The sequence below is a fragment of the Cynoglossus semilaevis genome, chromosome Z (genome assembly GCF_000523025.1).
Source record: "Cynoglossus semilaevis isolate Cse_v1.0 chromosome Z, Cse_v1.0, whole genome shotgun sequence".
NCBI lineage: Eukaryota > Metazoa > Chordata > Actinopteri > Pleuronectiformes > Cynoglossidae > Cynoglossus > Cynoglossus semilaevis.
The window spans coordinates 13,257,246-13,266,025 of NC_024328.1; the positions used below are offsets into that span (position 1 = coordinate 13,257,246).

The window sequence follows — 8,780 nt, forward strand, 5'->3', positions numbered from 1 at the left end:
CCCCCCCACAACTCCTCCACCACCAGGTGGTGAAAGTTCTGATTGGTCTTGTTATCTTATGTAGCTTTAGCAAACCTAGCGTCAACATGTATTTGTACTGTAAAACCACAGTACCAGGGAGAACATCCAGCTACTATATTCACCACTGTAGGTGGAACCAATGATGTTCTCGCTGTCGGCCATGAGCAGGGACCACTTGTCCGTCATGTGACCCAGGTCAGAGGTCGTATTAGAACATATTTAGTCAGTGTCTCAAATGTCCTGACAGACAAAGTATCCTTTATTGACAACTGCAGTTGTACGGTTGTATACAGTAATGCAGAAGTACAGCGTGTACCAAACTCAAACTTACTTCTACAAAAAGAATGTTCTTTCTTTTTTTTTTTTTTCACTGTTTTATGGCCGGTGGTTAACTTGTGCATCGCAGCAACAGTTGTCCGACAATAGTCCTGTTCTGCTCCAGCAGGCTGCGCCATTGGACTCCATTCAAACTTTTAAGAGACATGGCCTATTTTATTACAATGATATCTCCTTCATGCAGAAAAATAGTGCAGAGGTGCAAACACGGACAACTAAGGAAGCACGCGCGCACACACGGACACATGCGAGCACCTCGGCCACCCTCCAAACATTTCCATACAAACAGACATATTGGGGCTAGTGTTGACTTATATTCCTATGCTAATAAGCATATTAATTCACACGGGGCGAGGGGAGCGTCATAGAAAAAAGGAGCGCAAAGAAAGGGAGGGGAAGCAGAAAAGAAAAAGTTCCGGCACTTTCTGAAGCCCTGGAAACTTGAGAGTTAAGGGTAGAGTGTCCTTGGACTTGAAGAGAATTTTCTGTGGTTTCATTGACTTTGTCTCTTTGTGGTGGAGATGCTGAGACATTAAAGACATGAATACGAAGTCGAAGTCTCTTATTTTATAGAATGCAGATAAAATCATGTTTATTTTACGTTTCTGATCGTAACCTGCAGGTGACAATTAGGCTATCGATCTGATTGTTAATAAAGGAGCGAGATACTTTTTTATTTTTTAGTGATCGCTGTTGCTCATAAAATATTTTATCCCCAAATGTCCAGGATCCAGGGCTGGAGTAGTTTCAGTGAATATTAAACCTGATGGTAGGCGGTGAAGTACCGTGAAGTATTCGCTCTTCGTCTTCACACCCTTTTCTATTCGAATTTAGAGATCCAGTATCCTGGTTAAAGACTTAAATATCACCACAAGTTTTTAAAATAATAATAATAATAATTGTGGCGTTTTGGCCCAGAGGCAATGTCTCTGTCATTGGTGTTGAACCCCAGGGTTCACCTCCTGGGAAAGTTCAAATCCGGGTTAGGGCGGTTGGTACCTTCCAGTGGACTCACCACCTGCAGGAAGGTTTAGGGGAGGATTGGTACGGTGCAGTGTGATTTGGGTGGCGACTGCTGCCCCCGTGACCTGGTAACGGATAAGCGGATGAAAATGGATGGATGGAATAATAATAATGAAAAATAATACATTACAGCAGTGGTTCTTATCCTGGGTACGATTTAACCCCACGGGTTCAGTGAGTCAGTCTCAGCGGTTCGGTGGAGGACAATGACTCACACCCGGCCCATATGATTTGTGATGACACCCCCCCACCACCCCACACCCCCGCTTGGCCATCACCAAAGGGTTTAGTGAATGCGCATATGAAACTGGTGGGGTTCTGCACCTCCAACAAGGTTGAGAACCACTGCCTCGGAGCTTTGTAGAATGATGTCAAATGAAGTAGTGATCAAAGACCCCTGTGGTCGTGACCTTTATTCAAAAGGTTTTTCACTTTTTATCTACTTATTGTTTTGTGCAGAATTTTTTTTAGTCCATGTCAGCAATTTACAAAAAAAACAAGCTTCTGTGTAAAATATGAAAATAAAAGTGCATCCTCACTGTGAACAACTCACACAGAGAGAAAACAATGGCTTCCTGTTGTGTACTTTAATACATTCATGGCTGTGTGATAAACCACAGGGGCCGGGACCAGTGCTGGTTCATCTGGTCTCTGGCCGGAGAAACTAAATTAATGAACTAAGTTTAAAAAGTTCTGTTAGGCAACTGGACGTGAATTTTCTAAAATAAGACGTTTCGTCTCTAATCCAAGAGGCTTCTTCAATTGAGTAAATCAATTAACATTTTACTGATTATGAGGGTGGCGCTTTGGCCCAGAGGCAATGTCTCTGTCATTGGTGTGGAACCCCAGGGTTCACCTCCTGGACAAGTTCGAATCCCGGTTAGGGCGGTTGGTACCTTCCAGTGGACTCACCACCTGCAGGAAGGTTTGGGGGGTTGTTACGGTGCAGTGTGATTTGGGTGGAGACTGCTGTCCCCGCGACCCGGTAACGGATAAGCGGAAGAAAATGGATGGATGGATGGACTGATTATGAGGACGTTTTATTTTTAAAAATTCTGAGGATAAATGTCGTAGTGATGTTGATCAAATTCACCTTTTCTTTGGCGTTTTTCTTTTAACCGTCAGTAAAAACGCTGGAATCCTCTTACACTGATTCCTGTATTTGTATCTCGTAGCTGCCGATAAAGAAGTTTGTTTGTTTTTGTTTTGTTTGTTTTTTTTTTGTTTTTGTTTTTGTGTCAGATAAATATTTCAGAAAATCAAGACTTAAGCAGTGAAATAAAAAACAGGATGTTTTATTGACTAAGGTGTGTTTTTCAGATTTAAGTGTTTGTTTGGCCTTGATGCAGCTTTAAAAACACTTCAAAACTTTTTAATTTAAGGATAAATTAGGTTTGGATTGTAATTTTTTTTTTTACAATACATTCTGAGCCCATATTTAGTCTGCTGTAGATATGCACCCCCCCCCCACACTCCTCAATGCCCCCCTCCCTCCACGTCTTACTCTCCCTGTCTCTCTTGATTATAGCTCAGAGAAGCAGAGTGCAAATGCCCATTAGAGGATGTTTTACTCCTCCTCTCCCAAATTCAGAATGACAGTCCCAATGATATGCTGCTATGTGTGTGTGTATGTGTGACAGAAAGAAAGCCAAAGAGTGCATTTTATCCATCACCTGTCTATTATCCCAGCCAAATCACAATTATATATGGGAATGCTATTGGATACACTTGCACCAATGTGTGTGTGCCTGTGTGTGTGTGTGTGTGTTTGTGATACCTGAAGGACGGCCATATAAAACTACGTGCAGAGGCAACTTCGCCTACGGTGGCTTTTCCTAAATGACAGACAGGTGGGAGGTCTAATCCTATCACGGAGTTGGTTAGTCTGTCCCTCAGGGTCCGCCCCTGTCTGCTGAGTGGGCTCTGATTGGATGATCTGATTGTTAAAGTCAGATGGATTGGATTGCCCGAGGCAGGGAACAGCTACAATGGGAAAAGAAAGAAGTAGAGAGAATGTGAAGTGTGCCGAGAGTGAGAGGGAGAGGGAGAGAGTGGAAGATGAAATCTGAGCCAAACAGATAAACTGGTGGCGAGGAAAACGCATCTGAGAGGGAATGTGAAACAGTATAAAGACAGAGGGAAGACAAAGAGGAGTAAGTGTAAATTTAGACTGATCACTTGGCTGGGGGGTAAACAGATATGGGTGTAAATAAATGACTGGGCCTCAGGAGATGGCTGCTAAATGGAGAGGAGTGGGTGATGAGTTCTGGGAGTGAGGAACAGACTGCAGAGGAGTCGACTCGTCTTGGAGTACGACCAGGAAACACGGGGAGTGGAGACCAGAGAGCTCCGAAAAAGATCTTCACAGTTTAGACCAGGAGTGAACGAGTCATTCATCCAATCTACTTGTTGACTTGGGGGGGAGGGGCGGTTGAGGGTGGTGTCAGAGAGGGGCAATAAATGAGTGTCCAATTAATCTTATCACCAGTTTGTAGACTTATGAACGTTTAGACCAGGGGTTTCAAACACAAGTGATCTGAAAAAAAAAAATTCCGTTCAAGATATATTTCAATTTTAATATAAAATTAAATACCGTAAAATAAATGAATAAACTGACTCAGGGGTAAATTTAAATTCTGAGTCTCTCAACAATGGCCATAAGTGGCTCCCGAACACGCTGTTTGAGACCCCTAAGTTTAGAGAGAACCAAAGTACCCGGAAAGATATCACATCTTACTTAGAAGATTCTGCACCAGTCACAACTGTCCAGGCCGGGATGTAAACCAGTGACCTTCATGTCCAGAGATGTCAGAATTAACCACCAGGCCACTGCGCAGCCCCAGTGCCCACCCTTTGCAGTAGAACTACGTGTCTGCTAACAAGATCTGCACTACAAATCAGTTCAATACAATTCATCATTCGTCAGGATGAAAAAATTGTCGGTGAGTAAAGAATACGTTTGAAGGAACAGAGTCAACGTCTTTTACAGAGTCTGTAAAAGAGTTTTCAGAGTTGCTCAGCTGCCGACGTGTTGCTAAAGTTTTTCATTTAGACACAGGTTTGTGCCGTTGTTGTAGTTGTGGTTGTTGTGGTGTCGGTGTTGTTGTACATGATGAAGACCGTCTTCAACAAAACCCCAACTGCTGAGTGCCACACTTTTACTTCTCTTCCTCCGATGGTCTTTCTCTTTTGTACTTCCTTGTACTGCTTTGGTTTTTTTTTTTTTTTTTTTTTTTTTGTTGTTTTCACTCGTGTTTCTGAACTCTTGTTTATCAACCGCCTTATCTCATGTTTGCACCAGGTCTCTATTTCTGAAACAGAGTTTTCAAACCTCCAACTCAGCTGTTTACTTTCAAAACAAGTGTGTGTATGTGTGTGTGTACTCAGCCTCTGTACTCGCTTGGACTCGAAAAATTGCTTTTGTTGCGAGAACACTTTCGTCGTGATTGACAGTTTTTAGTTGTATTAATTGTGCATGGCATGTTTCAGATTTATTCAACTGAAAATGTAAATGTGAAAATATGAATTTTCCCCGCGTACCACTAGAGAGCACTCGCGTACCACCGGTGGTACGCGTACCACAGTTTGAGAAACACTGGTCTAAAGTAACAGAGCTACAGAAGACATTATGTCAATATGAAGTGCTCAAAAACCTTAAAACTGTATGTGTGTGTGGGCTGTGTATGTATAGTTGTGCAGGTGTGTATTTGGTATACCTGCCGTTTATACTCAAGTGGACAGTTTTTATAAAACTGCTGTTGTGGGGACTCTGAGTTAAGATAAGGGTTATGATGTAGTTTTGAGTTAGGATTATAGTTGCTGCAGTATTAATTAAGATTAGAAATATGTATTTATTCGTAAAGATACATATATATTCCTTTTTTTTTCACTTTGGCAACAAAAAGGCTATGGTGACAACAAGCTGTTTATTATGTTCCCAAAAAGGCGTTTACAGCTACAGGACTCCTGTGATGACACAAAGGCAAAAACTCCATTGTTTTACTTTGTATATTTTTTATTATTCTAAATTCATTACCCATGAGGCAGACTTTGTCAAAGCTCTATCAACTGGCTGCATTCTCGGTCAATGCCTCCAGGACGACGATGACATTTGCGGTTCAGTCAGACGAGAGTGCGTTTTACCGACCTCTGCTGTTTTGTACCTTAAATGAAAAGCCGACCCCGGCGTTCTAACCTGCCGCAGCCTTCACACCGATTTACACCTGCAGTATAAACATGATCTAGAGCAATAGTTTGAGGCAGCAACAGTCAAACATCCCTTTGATGTTAACAAGCGGTAAATCACATTCTGAAGAGAGCGGGAGATGAAGAGGAGAGAGCGCTATGAGGCAGAGAGGGTGAAGAGGAGACAAAAGGAAAAAGGCTGAGATCAAGAAAGAGGAAGGGTGAAGGGGTGAGTGTTGGGGGAGATGTGAGGGGAGTTAAAGGCAGGGAAGAAAATGAGAAAAGACGAGGCAGAGCGGAGAACGCCAGTCGCTCCCTGAATGTGAGGCAGAAATAAAAAAAAGAAACCCGAAGGTGAAACAGAGAAGACTGGAAACACTTGAACTGTTAAATGTTACAGACCCTCGAAGATCGACCTGCGACGTTAGCCTGAAATTTCATTTTCTTAATATAGAATCTAAAAATAAATACATATATATATACCTTTTATATATATTTAAAATACTTTGTTACATATTATGTGCGGTGCCTATGGGCGCTTCGGCCCATAGCCAATGTCTCTGTCATCGGTATGGAACCCCAGGGTTCACCTTCTGGGCAAAATCAAATCCCGGTTAGGGCGGTTGGTACCTTCCAGTGCAGTCACCACCTGCAGGAAGGTTTAGGGGGAACCTGGTAACGGATAAGCGGATGAAAATGGATGGATTTATGTATTTATACAGTATAATACTGTGTCGCCTCACCTCCTTTTCAGGTATTTAAAGTTAACACAGACACCCAGAAGGTCATTCTTAACCATAGCTTAGACATTTTTTATAAAAAAAAAAAAAACTTTTAGACTTGTGCCTCATCAGAGGGTCAACCAGGCTAAGGCATCTTTTTTTGGCCGGGGCACCAGGCTTGTTTCCTGGCCAAGGGGAGAAGCTTCCACTAGTGACAGCCTCGAGGTAACCTTCCTGATATTTAACAGGAGCAGTAGCTACAAATAAGGAATGGTGAGAAAAAAGTTTTACAAGGGAAGGTAAAAAAAATAAAACAAAAACCAAGTGTGATCGAGACAGACTTCCCGACAGAACTGAATGTATCTGCATGAATCTCCGGTGTTAACACCAGTCAGAGGCAGAGGATAAAGATGGAGATGGAACCAAACTCTGGTCAAAGCCGGAGAAGTATATTGTCGGAAATAGTAAAGTAAGGAAACAGAATCGAATAACAGGAATAGTCATTAGAATCACAGGGAATTGTAGAGAATAAAAAAGACCCTTGAAATTTGATCGGAAAACTAAAGTATCATCAAAAAATTTTGCAAAATTACTTTTACCTTTCATCCAAGAAGGCTCTAAGAAGAACCTTCTTGATAAACTGATAACCCAATAGTCCTGGAGAGAGTTCACATTGAGTACATTACATTGAGTAGGAGGCAAGAGTTCTGTCAGCCCAGTAATGACAAACAAAAATGAGTAAAAATGTTCGAAGATAACAAAACTTCAAGAATAACTCTTTCTCTACTTATCCTTCGTTCAAGTTAAGGGGAAAATGTGGAATTCTAATAGAATTCCTTCCCATGAAGCAACAACCTTTGTCCAAGGATTGCTATTCAGTTCTTTTCAAATGTTGAAATTATTTTTTTTTTGTGAAAATAAATAAAAAATCAGAAGGAGCTCAATCCAAAACCTGCTTCAATCATTTTGAGTTGTTTTCATCGGAGTTTGTTTAAATCTTGATGTACTCTTATTTGTTTATGAATTTAAACATTAATTAATTAGTTTGATACATTTCATATATATAATGATGAAATGTTGAATACAGTATATCGCAAGGTTTTAGATGATGATCATGACGACATGAGGAACAGCCAGAAGGCTGCGCCGCCCTGTTGACCGACATCCTCCCCATCACTCCACTGATTCCTCTGGTGATTAACTTGGTCAACCAGGGACAGCGTTGGACACGGTCGGCCCAAAAACCCTCCGTCTGCCTCAGAGGCACTATCACAGAAAACCAATCTCCTCCTCCAGTGCATCTACAACGGCAGGAGGTGCAGAACCCTCCTGCAGACAGGCTGGCGTAGTGTTCTGAAATCAGTGGAGGAGTCTCACAGCAGTGCCCATTATCACACATTTTCTCTTCCTTCTGGTCAGTGATTGGACGATGAAGACCACCGCATGAGGCGGGAAATAGTGGAATACAGTGAAAGATTTGTGTCCAACTGTAAGACCGCCATGAATAATCCAGAAGCTCAGGAACAGCTGGAGAGACAACACAGCAAAAGTGAAAGCTACTGAAGGGAGGCGGCTGAAAGAGGCCGCACGCAGGTCGGATGGCGGGATGTTGTTGATGGCCTACGCTCCATTAAGGGCAGAGAGCCTACGTAATTAAGTAAATGAGAATGGAATAGCAGGAGGAAGTGAAGGAAAGGACTTAAGTGTGCAAATTAAGTGTAGTGTGAAAGGATGGACGATGCTGTTAGGAGGAGGAGGAGGAGGAAGAGGAAGAGGAGGCGCAAATGGAGGGTGAAGAAAGGGTGCGTTCCAGGAAAGGATAAATGGCTGTAAGGATAAAAATGGAGTCAGAAACAGCAGGAAGAGCGAAGGGCAGAAAAGAAGAAGTAACACGTGTACAAAACTACTTTATTAAACATTTACTGCAGTCTTTACTACAATCAAAGGGTCATTTCTTTGGAGTCCAAAAGATTTTACGACAAGATTGAATGTCTTTATGGTGCACACCGCAGATATTGAGAAACCAGGATAAACTGTTTTGTACAGTTTAGTTCCTGATCAACCCTTCAGCATCACTTTAGGGTCTTTAAAAAAAAAAAAAAGTTGGAGTATATTGGTACCCTATTTGGGAATTCTTGTTTTAGAGGCCACCGCCAGCAGGCAGCAAGTATGTGGTTCCTCTGGGAATCAAACCTAGGACTCCTTACTCTATGTTTCTGCGGCAGGCGTGCTAACTGCTACACTATGGAACCGACCTTGAATCTGTTGTTTCAGCAGCATTTTTCTAAAAAAGAAGAATTATTGACAAGATGTGAGAATTCCTTTCCCAAAAGAACAGAGAGCAGAGAGAAATAGATAAATAGATGGATGGATGGATGGATGGATGGATGGATGGATGGATGGATGGATGGATGGATGGATGGATGGATGGATGGATGGATGGATGGATGGATGGATGGATGGATGGATGGATGGATGGATGGATGGATGGAT

General features: G+C 42.1%; 1 protein-coding gene across 1 annotated transcript in view; it reads left to right on the top strand.

Moving 5' to 3' along the window:
- The window catches only part of LOC103397953 (transmembrane protein 132D), a 118,509-nt gene that overhangs the window by 99,602 nt on the left and 10,127 nt on the right, over nt 1-8,780 (top strand). The window lies entirely within an intron of this gene.